This window comes from Diceros bicornis, chromosome 6 (genome assembly GCF_020826845.1).
Source record: "Diceros bicornis minor isolate mBicDic1 chromosome 6, mDicBic1.mat.cur, whole genome shotgun sequence".
Classification (NCBI taxonomy): Eukaryota; Metazoa; Chordata; class Mammalia; order Perissodactyla; family Rhinocerotidae; genus Diceros; species Diceros bicornis.
In genome coordinates this window covers 82,139,863-82,152,382 of record NC_080745.1, presented here as the reverse complement: position 1 = coordinate 82,152,382, position 12,520 = coordinate 82,139,863, and the positions used below count along the sequence as shown (strand labels likewise).

General features: G+C 49.8%; 1 protein-coding gene and 1 pseudogene across 2 annotated transcripts in view; both read right to left on the bottom strand.

Moving 5' to 3' along the window:
* The window catches only part of GRK5 (G protein-coupled receptor kinase 5), a 224,409-nt gene that overhangs the window by 104,660 nt on the left and 107,229 nt on the right, over nt 1-12,520 (bottom strand). The gene's annotated exons all lie outside the window — the stretch shown is intronic.
* LOC131407489 (high affinity immunoglobulin epsilon receptor subunit gamma-like) lies at nt 4,530-6,608 on the bottom strand (annotated as a pseudogene).

Sequence of the window (12,520 nt, the reverse complement as noted above, 5' to 3'; positions counted from 1 at the left end):
GGATTTGAGACTTGAAAGGCCACCATGTTAACCACCATTTACCCAAGGGCATGAGAAGCCTGAAGGCTTCCAGTGGGGAGAGGCCCACTCTGGGGGGCTTGGTATGGCAAGTCAGAGACCAAGTTTAGAGGGGCAGAGGTGAGGCCGGGTAAGAGGCCCTGCCTTCGGGCTGTGTGGTCCCATGGGCAGTGGATGGGCCATCATATCTGCTAGGAGTCTTAACTTTGATGTCTTCAGAAAAGCCAAGAAGCTTCTGAGTGCTATGAACAGCAAACAAAAAGGCCAGATTGGATGGGCAGGAAGGAAAAAGAAACCAGCCGGCAACAGAGGACCAATGAAGAGGCTACCGCACTAGTCCAAGCACACTGACGAATGTCAAGGCAGAGGGACAGAGAAGAGGGGGCGGATCCACCAACTGGGGACAGGAGGTTTCTACCTGGCAAGGCTGATACAGCCATTGTGGGAAATGGGAATCTAGGAGGGGTGCAGGCTGGGGATCAGTGGGAAATTAACACAGCAGCAGGCAAGCACGGCTGAGAACTATTCCTTTCCGGTGAAAGCCAAATGGGGACAGAGGGTGGCAAAAGCCATAATAGAATGAGTCTCATGGCTGGCTAGCCAGAGGAAGAGGCCAGGGGACCACCAGGGGTAGGGAGCTCCTTCTGCACCCAACACCCCCATTCTGACCCACTACTCAGCTCGGGTCTGCAAGCCCCACCTGGAACATGCCTGAGATGATCTTCGGCTGGGCCCCTGGCACTGCACAGGCAGAGACAGCCAGTGTGACATTCGTGCCCATCTGCCACCTCCCTAAAGGCCCTTCAGCAGGAGAAGGGAGAGAGGACAGAGAGCAGGGGAGCGAGAAACCACTCCCGAAAAGAGGCGGGAGAAACCGGTGGGCAGTGGGAAGAGCTGACGGCTGGGAGACCTCACAGGTGATATCAAAGGCATCCCATGACCCAGCGTCACAGACAGAAACCTGTTCCCAGCCTGATGCTGCAGGTGAAAGAAGCTCCAGCTGCCCCTGCCTCCTGGGGAGTCACCTGAGCCATGGCGTAGCATCATCAGAAATAGAGGCCATTTATGGTACATTCTAGGTCCAGAGCTGGGTGCTTGAAAAACATTGTCTCATTTTGCTCTGGCACACAGTAGGCAAATGATAACTATCTGGAGAAGAAGTGAATGAATCTCATATCATCCTGGAAGCCAAGCCTGCTCTGTCCACAGCCTCTCTTTGCTCTCTATTCTCACCTTGAGGACGGCTACGGGGCTATCAGAGATGAACATTCAACGGCTCCCTGTTACCTGCAGGACAAAGACCTAACCTTTCAGGCTGGTGCCGTGGATGGTGTCTCTGTCCTGACCCAGCCTCTCTTGGACCTTCTCCCTCGTGACTTCCCTGCACAAAGCCCACCAAAGCAGTGCACACATCATCTACCCAATGTGCCCTGTGTTGTCCCACCTCCAAGGGGAAAGCCTGGCGAACCCGGTGGAAATCCACAGCAGCATGGCCATGACTCAGGCCCAGATTTGAATCCAGGCTCTGCTTCTTCCAGAGCTCTGTAACTTTGAGCAATTTAGTAATTTCTCTGAATCTTAGCATCTTCATCCATAAAATAGGGGTGGGGAACATGGCACCTGGCCCATACGGTTTTGTAATAATTCAGTGAGCGTGTGTTGTAAAGCAAGTAGCCCGATGCCCAGCCACAGTAAGTGCCCAGGAAATGCTTGCTGGTTGGATGATGCTGATGATGCTGAACCTGTTGCTGACCCCAAAAGTCTTTCCTTTCGCCCACCTACTCAACCGCAACCTTCCCATCCCACATAAATGTCCCTGACCCCCCTCTGGGGACTTGGTACTGAGGACGGACATTTGACAGCTGCCCACTTTCACATGGCTGTTACCCAGAGTCATGTGTGTGTTTTCTGCCCCATCTCCCAACTACGAACAGCTCCCTGAGGGATGGAGCTGGCCTCCCATACCCCCTTGAGACCCTCCGCAGGGCCTTGCCCAGAGTGAAAGCTGAAAAGGGCTTTGTGGATGGGACTGGCTATCACCCAACGTGTCTGAGGTGGTTGAGGCCCCTCCTGCCTGGAGGCAGAAGGATGGATGAGATGGCCTTTAAGGGGGCGAGGGGGTACCATCCAGAACTCTAAGTCTGCGAGAATTAGGAAATAGAGATTTGAGGAATGGGAGTGGCACTAAGGGAAAAGGGTTATATTCACATCACATGAAGGCAATAAATGTGGCTCAGCCTATGCTGCCAAGAGGCACTCCTGAAAGCAGCCCCCCACCACCTGGCAGCTCCCCGGATCCCTGGCACAGAGCAAGGGCTTAACAGATGAATGAACGAACGAATGAACAGATAAACTTAAAACCAGCAGGACCTGGCAACCACCACCTGGGGGAACCAAGAAATAAAGCTCTGAACTGACTGGGACTGTTGAAAACAGTGATGGTGCAGAGGAAGGTGATGATGAGCCAGCTGCCCATGAGCACTCACGTGTGCCAGGCCCTGCGCAGAGCCTTCCCCAAGCATTTCTTCATTTAATCCTTGCAACGCTCCTATTCTCATTTTGCAGAGACAGAGACTAAGGTTTAGGGAAGTTAAACAGTTGGCCAAAGTCATAGTCAGTAAGGAACAGAGCCAAGCTCAAACCCAGGTCCCTCTGATGCAAGAACTCATGCTAGTCACTGTGGTCTCCATCCCAGATTGGCTGAGCTGGGTTCAAGAGTTTTGTCCCAGGAGACCTGCCTGAGGCAAAAGTACAGTGCCTGCAGCTGCCGGGCACTCTCAGGGTTGCTGACATCCAAGCCTGATGATGGAGTCTTTTGGCAAAGCCATTCTCAGCACCTTGCTCTGCCCCAGGCTGGGCTCAGCCAAAAGTCTGGAGCAGCATCACCTCTGTGCCCGTCTCTGCCCACCGGTCAGGCTCTAACAACCAGTAGGGACCAGCGTGACAGCTGTGCTGGCAGCAGGCACCCCTCCCTCGCCACCTCTTGAGTCGGTTGGGGACTCAGAAGGGGAAAGAAAACTGAGGTCACTGCCCTTGGGGGTGCAATTGGTCATCTCTGCCCTGAACCATTTCTGATAAAAGCAGCTACTTCAGAATTGACAAGGCAAAGGCTGTTCTCCATCCACACTTCCAGGGCTTTTTAAAAGAACTCAAAGAAAAATAAGACCCATCAGCAATCATTCCAGGATTTAGGAAGATTAAGACAAAAATATCTGAGCAAGGAAAGAAAATCAAGATTCGTAAAGGGCCTGGGGCAGAGTAGACACTTGTGTTGGGTGCTGGGGAAGCAGTGCCAGGCAGACCAGGCTCTACCTTGAGGTCAAGTGAAGGATGGAGGCCAGTCCTCAGACTGCCACAGGGTTAGGACCAAACCCAGGCAGCAGAGGTTACCAGGAGAGGCTTCCTGGAGGAAGCGACCTGCAAGGCAGAGGCCCCACGTTGAGTCGATCACCAAGCAGAGTTAGGGAAGTGTGCCCAGCAAAGGCCTGGAGAAGGGAGGAAATGTGAAGGAAGGGCTGAGTCAGGGGACAGGGAGGAGGAGGGGAAGCTGGAGCAGTAGGCACGGGCAGGTAAGACAGGGCCTGGTCAGCTTTGCTAAGATCTCTGGCTCCCTCCCAACCACAACGGCAAGCTACTGACGCCAGTGATGGCGTGATCAGATGGACATTCTACAAAGAGCCTTCTGCTGCTGTGTGGAGCTTGGTTTGAAACAAGTGAGCCTAGAAGGAGTCTGGAACGACACAGGAGTTCAGGCAGGAGAGGGTGGTGGCCAGGACAAGGGGAACGGTGGGGACGGGGAGAGAGGGGTATCCCCAAGAGGTACGGTGGAGGCCGAGTTGCCTGGACTTGGAGAGGAACTGGATCCGAGCACTAGGCAGGGGTGGGGGGTGGCAGGGCAGGGGGAGAGGGAGACTCCCAGGTCTCCGACAGCCAGAGGGAGGGTGGTGATTTTCTCTAACAGCAGACACCGGGGCGGCCTTAGAAAGAAGGGTCACAGTTCACCAGGAAGACAGGAAAACGACTTCAGCCATTTGTCCAACCGAAGGGTCACACGATCATATCAAAGCAGCCAGCAACTATCTGCAGAGCGCTTTACAAAGCACTTTCTACCAGTGACTCCTCTGGCCACTCAGTCATCCACTAAGGGAGAGATGACTGGATCCTCACTTTAAAGATGAGCAAATCAAGGTTAAGTGACTTTCCCAAGGCCACAGAATCAAGGGGTGGCATGAGAACTGAGGTCCTCCATCGCCCAGTCCAGTGGGGACTCTGCAACTGTGTATTTCAATTTAAAATGACATCTGACTTCTGGACAGGGCAGCAAATGACAGGTGGTGCAACCCTCTCTCTAGAAGCAGAATAAACTACAAAAGGGCCACAGACCACAATGTTAACGGTGGTTATCTCATTGGCCATTTTTATTTTCTTCTTTTTAAATTATACTTTGAAAATTTCATCAATGAATGTATATTATTTTTGTAAAGAGAGAAAGAACTAAAAGATAATTTAAAAAATAATTTTTGTTCCCAGCCTGTGGCAGCTTTATTGGTGGTACTCCCTTTCCATCGTTTACTGCGAGTCAGGGATGGGGAAGAGGAGCAGGGCGGGGTGCGGGGGTGAAAATAGAATATAAACATTAATGAACAGCATCCGAGCATAGGTCTTTGACAGGGAGGGGGAACCCCTGATGCCCATTAATGGGGTGCACAGCATCATTACAGGGGTAGGGTCGGCTGGCATGAACGGCAGGGAGACATAGGTGGTGCCAACCACAAGGGCTGGGAAGAGAACCAGGAGCAGAAGAAGGATGTGACCAAGGGCATCTGTTCTCAAGTTACTCTGGCAGTTTCTCATGCTTCAGGGTCTCATAAGTCTCCAAGTTCCGGGTGCTCAAGCCCGTGCAAACGCCATCTGATTTCTCACAGCTGACCTTGGCTGCCTTTCACACCTGGATCTTGAGTCGACAGTAGAGCAGGATGAGGACAATACCGTACAAAAACAGGATGGCATCCAGGATATAGCAGAGCGGAGGCTCTCCCAGGGCCACTGCTTGTTCATCCAAAAGGAGTAAGAGCAAGACCACCACTGGAATCATCTTGGGCGGGGGGCTGAGGGGCCAGGAGCTGGGGATGGGACGCTGTGCTGGCATTGAGCAGCTGTGCTCGGTGAGCGGCTCCCCAACCACTAAAAATAATTTTTAAAGATGAGGCATGGACAGCACAACCGTGAAACAGAAAAAACAAACAAAGAGCAGCACACAAAATGTTTCTTGATTTTTGCATTTTCCTTTCTAACACTGACTGGAAAGGGCCACGGCTAGAAGTTAACAGGAGCTCTTTAGGGGATACATTTCTTTTTGTTCTTTGGTTGGTTTTTTTGCCTTTTTAATTTGAAAAGTTTATATTTGCCCCAAATATCCTCCACGCACATTTTTTCTGCTTACTCTCTCTTGGGTGCTTGCTCCAGGTACTCGGAACAAGGGGTGTTTAATGCTCTGAGGCAGACACTGGGGGAGATGCTGCCAAGCTGTTGGTGAGCAGACGAAGCCTGGGAAATAAATTCCGTAGAGTCTGGGCAGAGACCATTAAAAGTGTTGTCCTAGTGTCTCTTTACGGGGCAGAACTCTGTCATGCTCAGGCTGCTGCGGGTCGGCTGGCCTCTTGTGCTGGTTTGAGGTCCCCGTTGCTGCATAAACCAGCTTGTTTTTCCCCTGTTTTCAGCGACAGGCCTTCAAACAGACAGAAAAGCCCTTCTCATGCCTGCGACGGCAGTGAATCAGGGCTGGCAAGCGGAGCCAAGGCGCTCACCAAACCTCACTTGCTTTGTCCATCAGCGGCACATTTCAGGTTAATGGTGTCTGCAGATGCAAATGCAAGCTGGAAACGGAACATTCCAAGGGAAGCCACTGCACACACTGCTCAGGTTTAGCTAAATGCATCTGGCCTTCAAAAAGACAGTGTGGGCTTTCTCAGCTCTGAGCCAGAGATTGCAATGTCGTAATGAAATATAAAGATGTTCATCTGAACACTAATTGTAATGGCAAAAACTAGAAAAAAAAAGAACACAAATAGTACAATATATACATGTGATAGAGACGAAGACTTTGAAAATCAGGTTCATGCTGGGCTCATGGGTGAGGGCTTAATTTCAAGAGAGCTTCAAGGAAGAATCTGCCCACAGGAAGTAAATAAGCCATAGGTGAGGATAGCTCGGGAGCCTGGACCGATGTGGCGTGGAGGTCAACAGGCTGGTTCCCCATCATCCGCGGAGGTCCTCACTCACCCGGAGAGGGGTAGCCCATGAGAATAGGAATTTCTGTTTTGTTTGCTGATGTCTCCTCCGTGCCTGACACTCAGTAAATATGTGTCAAATGGAAAAACATAAAGCACGTTCATGGAGAGTTTCAATGAGGTGGGAAAATATTTTTTTATAATTATTTTATTTTATTTATCTTTTTCCACAAAGCCCCAGTAGATAGTTGTATGTCATAGCTGCACATCCTTCTAGTTGCTGTGTGTGGGACGCGGCGTCAGCATGGCCGGAGAAGTGGTGCGTCGGTGCGCGCCCCGGATCCGAACCCGGGCCGCCAGCAGCGGAGCACACGCACTTAACCGCTAAGCCACGGGGCCGGCCCAAAATATTTTTTTAAATTACATTAAGAAAAAAGTTAAACAAATCCCTAGATACGTGCACAGGGCAAAAAAAGCTAGAAGGAATTACATGAAAGTGTTAACTGTGGCTACAGCTGAGTGGTAAAAGTACAGGTGGCTTTTCCTTAAAATTTTCTGTATGTTTTTTAGCAAAATAATTTACCAATTATGATGACGTGAACAACAACATAAAAAGAGGGAAGGAAACAGCGCCATGCAACATGGTTTGGAAAGCAGTTAATCCTCCCGTAGACATTCTCGTGGCCTGTGGGAAAGCAGTCAGCCTGGGCCTGCAGGGGTTAACCCTGAGCCAGGGTCAGGAGGGAGGGGAAAGGTCTACCCCCAGACCTGGTGGGACTCAGGAGCCTCTGGCCCCTCGAACTTGAACTCTACAGATCACGTGAGAAAGTGGGTATTAGGGGTTGAATTGTGTCCCCCAAAACAGATATGTTGGAGTCCTAACCCCTAGTACCTCAGAATGTGATCTTATTAGGAAATAGGGTTTTTACAGAGGTAGTCAAGCTAAAATGAGGTCATTAGGGTGGGCCCTAATCCAATATGACTGGTGTCCTTATAAAAGGGGGAAATTTGGACATAGACACACACATATTGGGAGAAGGCCATGTGAAGATGAAGGCAGAGATTGAAGTGATGCTTCTACAAGCCAAGAAATGCTGAAGATTGCCAGCAACCCACCGAAGCTAGGAGAGAGGCATGGAGTAGAGCCCTCAGGAGGAACCAATACTGTCGACACCTGGATCTTGGACTTCCAGCCTCCAGAACTGTGAGACAATAAATTTCTGTTGTTTAAGCCCCTGAGTCTGTGGCACTTTGTTATGGCAGTCTGAGCAGATGAAGACAGTGGGGGAAAGGCTGCCTGGGAGTCAGGTCACAGGGAGACCTTGGCAAGTCACCTGTCTCTCTGGGACTCAGTTTACTTATCTAGAAAAGGGGAGACCTGGACTAGAGCAGTGGGTTTCAAACTTTGTTTTAACCCTAGAATAAAATCTTACACAGAAGCTCAAATATAAAAGGTTAAAAGAAACCCTGACGCAGTAGAAGCCTGTTCTGATCGCTCACGCTTCCTGAAGAGAAGCCTTTGAAAACCACAATTCCAGATTGTCTATATAATCCCTATCAGTGCCCCATTCTAAGAATCTCCATACTCAACACCCACGGACTAGGATCACTGAGCGGCTCGCATGCACTCAAGCTTGTCGTGGGCACCGAGGACCAGCCCCTTGCCTTCAAGTGGCTGCTGATCTTGGTGGGGAGGTGAGATTAATGCCCAGAAAATAGTGGACAGACAAGTCAGGCCACCCTCTCCCTCCTGAGAGCTACAGCTGCAAACAGGTCACCTGATGTTCTAAATCCGACACATCTAAATTTATCTTGCCCTGCAAGGACGAGCAGACGCTGTGCCTTATCGGAGTATGGCAAGTGGCAGAACGACAGACGTGACGCGCCCTTATCACCCCAAGGACAGGAATGACGTCTGAAGAAGGACTCGGTTTCTCTGATGAAGAAATCGAGAGCTCTCATGCTAGCCTGGCAGGCCTGAAGGGGACTGGGTCACGCGGGCCCTCAGGTGGGGTGGGACCCATCCCAGGAACCCAGATTCCCTTCCAGACCCTGCCCTGTGCCTGGCAATGCCAGGGGACCAGTGGCCCTTGAGGAGGGGCGAGCAGAGAGGGAGGCTGTTTGCATCATCTGCAGGGAGGCCCCAAGGCACCCCACTCCACCCACTGAGCACTGACAGTGTGCAGGCAGGAGACCACTGGGGGCTGATTAAGGGGCCGTTGCCAGTCAGAGAGCAGAGATGAGTAGCCGAGGAAGAGGCTAAAGACTCCAGGGATGGGGTCCAGGGTTAGACTGAGCTGACTCAGCCCCGGGCTTCCCTCCAAAACCTTGCCATCCATCCTCTTGGAGCCCACAGACTCATCAGGGGACACAAAGTCAACAGGAAAGAGGAAAATGGCATCATCATCCCCTCTGCCCTACTGTGGAATCAGGCAGCAGAGCCAGACTTTATTCATTCAACTTTTAATTACACAAATAACACACCAATTCGTTCTCTTTTTAAAAAATCATCTTGCAGACAAAGCTAACGTCTGACCTCCATACCTTCTCCAGGGGTAACCATTGTTAGGACTCTGAGGTGCAACCTTCCAGAATACCCGTATATCCTTGCAAAGAAACCCATCAGGCCAGAGGTCTGGGCAGAGTGCGACACTATGGGCTTCCCTGGGCGTGTTGTGAGGCCAAGGGGAGGAAGGAGGGCTGAGGGCTGCAGGAATCAGGGTGGGCCCCCAGGAAGGGGAGGCTGGAGGCAGGGGCTCAAGGAAAGGTAGGATTCAGATGACCCCAGGTGGGGGTCCCTAGGGCATCGCACCCACATGATGTGAACACAGAAACAGCTAGCCCCATTCATTATTTGTAGCCAGTTCAGCTTCCACGGGAAACTGAAGCCCTCCCAAAGGGTCCTCAACCTTTGCTCGCAAACCACTAGCACCATGACTATGATGGCAATGATGGCATGTGCTTGGCACTCTGCTGGCCTTCCCAACAGTTCTACCAGGTTGGAATCAGTGTCTTCATTTTATAGACAAAGAAACTGCAGCCCAGAGAAATTAAGCAACTTGCCTAACGTCACATGGCTGGGAGCAAGCAGAGCCACCCTTTGACATCAGCGCCAGTGACCGAGGCCCTTCCACAAGACTGCACTGCTCCTGTGGCTAGCGGTACAGCTCTTGTGCCTGCAACAATGCCTAGCACATAGTAGGGACTCAACTGATGTTTGTAGGCTGATCTCTTGTTTAAAGATCGTGAGCAATGCTGAATGAACAATCAAGTACTTGGCTAATTCAAGGCAGTCTTCACATTACTACAGTGTTGGGGGTTTGTTCTTTAATGTTAAGATTCTATGTTTTCTTCTAGGAATCCCCCGCAGCTTAGAGCTTCTGCTCTTGGAAAGAGTTAAGGCTTTGGCAAGAGGCTGTCCCATAAGGCATACGAAATCTCCCCTGTCCCGTCCGTCCGCGAGGGCATGGGGCACCGCAGCAGCTGCTCTGTGCACAGCCTCCTCGTAAACGTCAGACTCGCCAGCGGGGAGGGAGGGGGCCTTGATTTATTATATAGCTCTTGGACAGTTCCTACAGAAATATTGCCCAACTGTGGAATAATCAACTCTTTCACGCAAGCCCCCTCATACTTTTTTTTTTTAACGAAAGAATAAAGTACGCAATGAGCCTGAGCTAAATAAATAAAAATGCCACACTTTTGCCCAACAGAACTTTCTGGGTCACTGAGAAATATTTGCAGACCTCAACAATCTTTTATCTTCACAATGACGTTCCTGCCTTCCAAGTTTTGGGCATTCTGAGAACTTCTTTGACTTGGGGCCTCTAATTATCTTATGTGAACAATTAGCTTATTAACTAATAATGTCATTATTTGATGTTTCATCGAGCAGACATTAGAGAACCTTTCCTCCTTTCACGGTCTGTCTGCTCTCTGCCAGGACTGTCTAAAATAAGTTACTCATGTCTGGGGCTCACCGTGGAAGTAGATACGTGTAGCAAGGAATCTCTGTCCTAATACTCATCACTGCCAATCACTGTTACGGTTTCCAGGCTGGGGAGGAGGGAGGGCAACATCCATTCAGCCACTTTATCCATCCACCCAACCACCCACCCACCCAACCATCTACACATCCATCCACCCATGCCTCCATCCATTCATCCATCCACTCATCCACCTACCCATCCACCATCCATTCATCCATTCATCCATCCACTCACTGTGCCAAGATGGAAAGGAGGTGGTCCATGCCCTCAGGGAGCTCACACAAAGAGATGCCCTGGGAGGTTTAGAGTGACGCCACTTCCTCCAGGGAAGTTTCTGATGGGTGGAGGACACGCAATACTGTTCCCCAGCTCAGCAACCTGTTCCTCCATCATGGCACTTTCTCAATTTGTTATCACCTCTTTATTTCCATCAGTCTCCTGGACGAAGCTATGAAAGAGCTCCAGGGAGCAGGAATCAGGTGTGTCTTCCCAATGGGTGGCACATAACAAGTGCTCAATGAACGTGCAATACATACATATGAAATAACACAAAGAGAGAAAGAGACAGAAACGTCTATCCCTTTGAGCACCTAATGAGTCTCTCTGCTTTGAGTACTGGCTGGGGGCTGATGTCCAAAATGTTTGCAAGTCAACATGATGCTGGGGAGCAGAAAGCAGTAGGTCAGGACTGGAGAGCTGGACTGTCCTGGGCAGGTCACTTCTCCTCTTGGAGCCTGTTTACTCATGTCTGAAATGGGTGGTTGTACAAGATACTCTCCAGTTCCTGGAGTTGAGGACTCGTGTAAACCTAATATCACTGTGAGAATTACTCAAACTGCAGCCTCAGGAGAAACTGGCCTGGGCCAGGAGCCACCAGGTTGCCTTCCCCGCTTAGTGGATGTGAGACTGTGGCCCCAGTCCTGTAATTGTGCTAAGCTTCCTCAGGTATCTAGTAAGGATGGGCGGAAAGGGTATTAAAGCAGATGCTCTCAAAGCTGCTTCCTAAGTCTAAACTTTTATGACTTTAAGTTTAAACCACTGGCTAAGATTAAATGTGGGTATGGCAAGCACATGTCAAATTTTTTAAAAGAGCCCTAATTGCCAATTTTTCACCTCATTCATTCCTTCATTCATCCGATATTTAACGAGCCCATACTGTGTGCCAGGCACTGTTCTAGTGGTGAGCCAGAGAAGACAAGACACAGTCACTATTTTCCTGGGACATCCAGTTCAGTGGGGGAGACAGAAAATATACACGTCCACAACTAAACAAAAGATGACCTCAGATGGAGTTATGGGCAAAGAACGTCAATAAACAGCACTATGTGAAAGATACAATTAGAAAGAGAGTATGGTTTCTTTCTAGAGACTGGTTAGGAAGGCTTCTCTATAGGGGCAGTATCCGAGCCGAGACTTAAAGACCCCGTGGAAAAAGTGTGGGGAAGAGCATTCCAGGCAGAGGGAACAGCAGGTGCAAAGGCTCCAGGCTGGAGATAAGCTTGGGGTATTCGAAGTACAAAAAGGCAACCAGTGCAGCTTGTGAATGGAGGAGGAGGGAGTGATCTGAGACAAAGGTGAGGGCTGGCTCACGTAGGGCAGAGGAGGAAGGGCATTGCCAAGAGGTCTGTAGATCGGATGTGGGGGTCCATGGATTAAACGGAAAAAAACGTAGGAGTGATCTGAGACAAAGGTGAGGGCTGGCTCACGTAGGGCAGAGGAGGAAGGGCATTGCCAAGAGGTCTGTAGATCGGATATGGGGGTCCATGGATTAGACGGAAAAAAACGTAGTCTCTTTTCACCAACATCTAACTGAAAACGAGCACTTCCTCAAGTCACAAATGTAGACAATACCCCACAGTAACGTTAGCAGAGCCTGGGACTCGTCAACAACCGAAATCGCAGAGCCTTTCATATCACTGCTACGGCAGATATCTGGAAATATCACTTAGGCTCATCACAAATCAAAATTACAGTAGCTATTAGACTAGCTGCCAGAACTTAAGATTTAAAGTATTAACAAAGAAGCACATACATTTCTACATCATAAAATTTTAAAGTATCTAATAACTGTATCTGAAAAGAACTGGTTTCCTTTATAACGCTACATATTTTATTTTATACATGTAAGAACATTATTCTGAGAAGGGGTCTCTAGGCTTCACCCAATGGCCCAAGTGCTCATAAGCCATGGTAAGGAGTTTGGGTTTTATTCCAGGTGGGATGGAAAACCATTGCAGTGGTTTCCCAGGAGATTCACAGGCTGCAGTTTTTGTTTTTCAAAGTCAC